A 7143-nucleotide genomic window follows, 5' to 3' on the forward strand; every position below is an offset into this window, starting at 1 on the left:
TCCCTTCCTTCGGAAAGATGAGATAATTAGAGCTGACTTAAAGAGATTGATAATCGTTGATGGGAACAAATATTCACAATCATCGAAATGGAAATTGTGTCATCAATAATATCTTACATAAACTTTAGTGATGATATATAGTTAAAGTGTACCGAAACCGTCTTGTTATTGTTTATCAGGTCATTTGCCAAAGACGGAGAGCATCTGTTTTTGTTATATCATAAATGTCCAAAAAGTAATCCATGCATAATTGTGTCACCACTCACCAGTGGCGTGAAGTATTGTTGATTTCTTTCGGACTTATTTTTAGTATATTTGCCCAAAGTAACTTCTCCAATATTTATTGATAACTAATGGATATTTCGTTAATGATTATCAATCTCTTTTATCTGTTTCAATACCAAGCCCTGGCGTTAATGTATCTGAGATAAATAGGTCAAGAAATATGGTGTGTTGTGATTTATTTTTATTTTGGGGCATATTTTAATGATATAAAGATTTTGTGAACTTAAATTGTTTGATAGGCATGACTTAGAAGTTGACGGATGACAAGATAGACACAATTTTTATGGATAACAACTCCTTTAATACTGCTTTTCCCAGTATTAAGAAGTTGTTATCCATAAAAATTGTGTCTATCTTGTTTGTGAACTTAATCATGACAATCCTATCGATAGTTGTGAAACAAAGCCTCCATTAGTCACCCCTAATATCAACAAAATAAATACTGTAATTCATTTAATTAATGCATCACCAAATTAATAATTCCTAACCCAAAATGCATTTGAACTTTTGAAACTAATCAGCAAACGATAACGCAAAGACAGATTGAATAAAATGGTTTGCTTTCTTCACCAACTGAACTTCGCCTGCTTGATTTTGTTTGTTTGTTTGTTGTTTCAGCTACATGACACTGGTTTGTAAATAATAACGTCTGGACCTGACAATCCAGTGATTGACATCATGAGCATCGATCCACGCAATTGGGATATGATGACATGCATCAACCAAGTCAGCGAGCCTGACCACCCGATCCCGTTAGTCACCTTTTACGACAAGCATAGTCGCCTTCTACGGCAAGCATGGGTTGCTGAAGACCTATTCTTCCCCGGAATCTTCACTGGTCTCGCCTGCTTGATCATGATGACATGTGATCTAACCTCCAGGAAATCAATGGGCAGGAAGGTCAAAATAAGGCATATTCAAATGAGATGTACAGGTTTCAAATGAAGTGACATGATCCCTTGAACACATGAAATGGATGAGCAGTGTTGCATATTCACCATGATTCCTGTCACTGTACTGGCCCTGTTATACAAAGTGATCATAGCGCTAAGACAATCGTAACTCCCATACTTTCACATAGACCTGCGGCAGTCTTGGCACTAAGACGATCGATCGTAACTCTAATACTTTCACTTGGTTTGCAGCAGTCTTAGCACTAAGACAATCGTAACTCCCATACTTTCACATAGATCTGCGGCAGTCTTGGCACTAAGATGATCGATCGTAACTCTTATACTTTCACATAGGTTTCCAGCAGTCCTAGCACTAAGACAATCGTAACTCCCATACTTTCACATAGGCCTGCGGCAGTCTTAGCACTAAGACGATCGTAACTCCCATACTTTCATATAGACTTGTGGCAGTCTTAGCACTAAGACGATCGTAACTCCCATACTTTCACATAGGTTTGCAGCAGTCTTAGCACTAAGACAATCGTAACTCCCATACTTTCATATAGACTTGCGTCAGTCTTAGCGCTAAGATGATCATAACTCCAACACTCCAACTCCAACGACAATTGCAATTCCAATACTTTCACATAGACTTGCAGGAGTCTTAGATTTAAGATGAAATAACTCCCATACTTTAACAAAGGCTTGCGCCATCTTAGTGCAAAGATGATCGTATCTCCCATACTTACACAGAGACCAACAACAGTCTTAGCTCTAAGATCGCTTTGTGGAACAGGGCCCAGGACATTTTCCCAAAGTAGGTAACCAGTGTTTGCTTGTAATCATAAGATTTTTTCACAAGGTTACCGAGAACAAAGATGCTGTTGTACATGATTGGCAAATGTCATAACTTGATCCACTTGTGTAAATGAAATAACCACACTCAGATCATGGTGAACATGATGTGACTCAAAACTCCAATATGTGCAGATGTCATTTTTCATGTAATGGGAGCAAGGGGCACATTTTCATATATAGACTGGAGGCTAGGTAGGATATGACTATTGATCAACCTGCCTTCTGCTACTCCTGTCTGCCACCACAAAAGAACATGCAGTGCCATGACGCCGTGAACAGGTTTCCATGGTTACATCATGTACACATCAGCATGCATGACATTCTAATGTAGTATCACTTGAATAGTCATTTCTATTCCAGAGCAAATACAATGATATATAGTAACATTTGTAACATCTTATCAACAGATCGCAGACTCCTGGTGGGGCTGTACTTCTGAACCAGGTCTGTGAAATGGGCTGTGGCCAATCCACGTTATGAGCTGTTGGTTCATGTTAGTGTCTTAAATCTAATCCTTGCTGCAACAGGGTACCAAACCTCAGAGCTACAGATAAGCAGCATACAGTCAAGTCCGTTAATCAGACATCGATGGTTGCATATGAGTGAGTGAGTGAGTTTGGTTTTACGCCGCTTTTAGCAATATTCCAGCAATATCACGGCGGGGGACACCAGAAATGGGCTTCACACATTGTACCCGTGTCAGGATTCGAACCCGGGTCTTCGGCGTGACGAGCGAACGCTTTAACCACTAGGCTACCCGACCGCCCCGGTTGCATATGATTATGTTGGATTAACGGATAAATAAAATTAAGTAGTATCAACGTTCGAGATCGAAAATCTGACAACTACATGATAGAAAAGGATTCAAACACATAATAAAAAATATACAATACACATTCATATTGTTATGTTACATTGTTGGTGGAATATGTTTTCTAATCATGCAACCTCTAAAGTTTAACACAAAACAACTGTTACGGACTGTTGACCGATTCAAAATACTTTAAAAAGCATAGTCTGGAATGGAAGTCGCAACTGGTACCCAAAGCTTAAGAAAGCTGCTTTATAAGTGGCTAACGTAGACTTCCTGTTGGTCATTTCATTGGTAGGTCATAGTTCGCAAAAGGTTGTTCTGATGTGACCTGTAACGGGATGTCCTCATCGATAGCGAGAACTTGTATCTGATTTTAATAAGATTGAGGTTATCTAAGCATGTGAATTATCCTGTTTTCTTTGTTTAAAGCATTAATTGTTCATTGTTAAGCAAGTTTATCTCTGCAGCCGTTGTAATATGCAGCTACCAGCCGATTCGTCTCGCATCAAAACACGCGCTATGTACACGCAGGCAGATGACCACGGAGTACGCTGATAACTGTGTCGGATTAACCAGACTGATGAATGAGTGATTTCGGTAGTTCGTTGCAAATTAGGTGTGTCGGAGTGCGAGACTGTCGGATTAACGGGTCTAAATAGCACTGATTTAATCGGTTCCCATCATTAGTGTCGGGTAAAGCCGATTGTCGGATTAACTAGTGTCGGATTAACGAGACTTGACTCTATTTGCGTAAAATACCCCCACCCCAAAATATTATAAAACTTACTTTCAATTAACTTGCATACAGAAACGCATGCATTTAATGAAAAACTCAAATGTATAAAAACAGCTTGCGTAAATACCCAATGAACCTTTTTCAGCATGCATACAAAGGACCTAATTTCCGAAACACAATTATGAGCGAATTATTATTTCATTTTTTTAAATCTTAAAATTTTCATTAATTTTGGGAAAAACCCAATAGAGTGATGATTAGATGAGTGAAAAATTATTGGTTACCCAATGAAGAATGTAATAACCCAAAAAAAGCAGAAACCCTAGAGTAAAAACTCAATTGCTCAAAAAGGTATCTGGAGCTCTGAAAGCCACTGACCCTGACCACCCAATTGGAGCTGCATTTTCCATGTGCTGTAGCAGAGACCCTGTCGGATGTTGATAAGTAGACTATTACCATAGTCACTTCTAGATAGTACCAGTGATCTCACAAGATGATTTGTAGCCTCAGTTGTTGATAAGTTAGTAAAATATAAGAGGCTGTAACGAATACACTATGTGGCGAATACGATTCGTATCATGAATATAGGGTAATGAATATGAATATTAATTCACGAAATACAATAACAAATCAGCAGCTGATACATTTTAATGTTATATTCAGTGAAGCAATAAGAACCTAAAGTATTTGACATGTTTTGTTAATTAATATATTATACAATTTTATACTGCACTTATCCAGGTACTAGTAACTGCTCAAATGCGACAATGACCAGTTACCACAATACTGTCAAAGTAAATAGCATAAGCGTGTTGTCTTTTGAAGAAATCTATGCACATAATATATGTTCTTATGGGTATTTTAATGTAAATGCACATGCTTGCATATTCATAAGTATTTGATTCTAGTGGCTAAGAATAACAAATTCAATTCATGAAAGGATACGGTTTGATTCACCGAATACACGAGTGAATTGTAACAGTCGTAAACTGAGGTTCCTTCTTCCCACAATAGGTGAGTGAGTGAGTATGGTTTTATGCCGCTTTCAGCAATATTCCAGCAATATCACGGCGGGGGACACCAGAAATGGGCTTCACACATTGTACCCATGTCGGGAATCGAACCCTGGTCTTCGGCGCGACGAGCGAACGCTTTAACCACAAGGCTACCCGAACACCCTTCCCACAATAGGTATCACAATATCATTTTTTCAAGCACAGAATATCGGGCAATTTTATTATATGTGTTTCATGTCATACACTTACCATATACCTTTAATGCCCCGGAGCGTGCATCCAGGGGCCCCAAGAGGTCTACGTAATTATTGAACGAGAAAACATTATATTGTACCAGCATCTTGTTTTGTTCCATTTATGAAATTCAACATTGATGTTTTAGATCATTTTTGAATTCCAAATGTAGAATTGTACAATATATTGTGATGCATACAGCAACATGCATGTGTATTGCAAAATATTGTGATACACTTTAAATACCCATCCCTATTAATCATTATTATCAATCGCATTCATCTGATACAACATTCAACTTACAGTAAACTATGGTTATAACGAACTCAAAGGGATCACTAAATTTAGTTCGTAATAACCGTAGTTCAGTATAAGCGTGTATACAGCATATATACAAGAAATGGCTGGGACTATAAAATAAGTTTGTATATCCATCAGTTTGTTACAAGCGTGTTCGTTATAACGTAGTTTACTGTATTATTAATGCGTTTAGAGACATTTATACAGACATGCTCTGATGCCAATATTTGGCTCTAAGTCAGCAGAAAATGTGAGCTTTAATCACCAAACTGGAATTACCAAATTTCTCAATACATACCCTATTTTTAGTTAGAACCATTGTTATGGCTCTGTAGGGGTGACATGTAGATTAAAGATTAGTCTCTGAAAATCTAAAATTTTGATAGAAACAAAGAACTTTATTAAAATTTGAAAAGGAGCTCCAGTGGGATAAAAGATACAGAACCTCCGGAAAATCTAGACAATTGCTTCGTCGGCTATAGCATTATAGTAAGGGCTGTGTGCAAGCGAAAATAATATGGGTCAGGGACAGTGAGTGAGTATGGTGTAACGCCGCTTTTAGCAATATTCCAGAAATATCATGATACTGAAATTCCTATCATCATCATCATCATCACTCTTAAAATATTCTAGCTACCTGTTTGGCTAGTCTGGCATGTCCTTGTCAACACCATACAAGTTGTCTGACCGGTCTGTATGGACAAATTATGTCATAATATTTAACGTGAAGTAACATGCCATGTCACAATTATCCATCCCAGTTCTAACATTAGAACAGGAAGCATGTGAATGTGAAACAGAGGATCTTGGTGAGATAAGCTGAGTCTATTATCAATGACGAAGCCATGCCAAAATATGAAGCGTACCACATATATTTAGATATGACATGGCTCCCTGTGAAAGAGAAGCGTGTGGTGTCAGAAAACTAAGGGTCAAAGAGCCTGTGTTAACAAATACAAGAGGTTGTAGGACACTGGATACAACAATAGTCATATGGATCTCATGGGTCAATGACCCAAGAAAGCTTAAGCACAAAGCGAGTTTGTGTTGTAGGACTATGCTTCAGTTTGTCATGAATCTAGCATTTCTTCTAGTTTCCAGTTTATGTAGTCTGGTAGCGGTCAAGTATGCATCAAATAGTAAAGTCATTACTACTGCTAGACGTAACGGTTGTACTGATAAAGTTTTTATACTTTTAGTGGAGGGTGAAAGTGATTAGCTAAATAATAATACCTGATAATCGTATTATATATAGGATTTTCTATAATTTCTGTCATTCATATTCATCAATGAGATCGGACATAACATGTTTCATAACAGTCCTATATTCTGTTTTTTTACGACTCAGCTGTTAGGCCTAATGTCAACCGGATGAAACTTGGTTAACGAATAACGATTAACAAGGCTATCCCAAAGCCATACATCAGCTGTTCTGAATGTTGACAATGATCTTCAATGCATTTCGGGTTCACGTCTTTTTGCAAGTTACACTATTACAACCCGTGAGAAACAAATTTCCCCAAGTGATTTAGAGAAGCCATTCAGTCACGTAGGCAAACGATGAGTTCTATTTCACAAGCACTAGACTAGGTCACCAGAAGTAGGCGATAGTAAAAATGGAGATCAATTGCAATGAAACGAATTTAACACTGCATACATACCTTCTTGATTGAAACGTTGTGACTGAACGATGGTAGTAGTCAAAATCGGTGTGGTCTATATACATCTATGACGCATGTCTGATGAAAACTTTAACCGAGTTGCTCTTACCAGAGCACCTGCTAAATGACCCTGTGACGTCACATGACAAGATTTTGTTGACAAGGGACCATTCATTGTATATTCGTGGACACGGATTATTTTTATCAGCTGTGTGATTTTACATGCTCAAATGGGTACAGATGTGTCGGACTGCTAGCGTGGTTATGTTTGCACTTTTCACTGTACTTTATAAATATTTGGGATAACATTTTCTTAATGAAGTACAAATTCTAGGACTCTTTTTTT

At 37.8% G+C, this 7143-nt stretch overlaps 1 protein-coding gene across 1 annotated transcript in view; it reads right to left on the reverse strand.

The window, feature by feature from the left end:
• Positions 1-6926, reverse strand: part of LOC139456329 (NADPH--cytochrome P450 reductase-like) — a 43163-nt gene extending 36237 nt beyond the window's left edge. Inside the window, exon 1 of the mRNA XM_071237967.1 lies at positions 6798-6926. The gene's annotated coding sequence lies outside the window, so the exon portion shown is untranslated. The remainder of the gene's footprint in view (positions 1-6797) is intronic.
• Between the last annotated feature and the right edge of the window lie 217 nt (positions 6927-7143).

This window comes from Haliotis cracherodii, unplaced genomic scaffold (assembly GCF_022045235.1).
Source record: "Haliotis cracherodii isolate W230 unplaced genomic scaffold, xgHalCrac1.p SCAF_11, whole genome shotgun sequence".
Taxonomy (NCBI): domain Eukaryota; kingdom Metazoa; phylum Mollusca; class Gastropoda; order Lepetellida; family Haliotidae; genus Haliotis; species Haliotis cracherodii.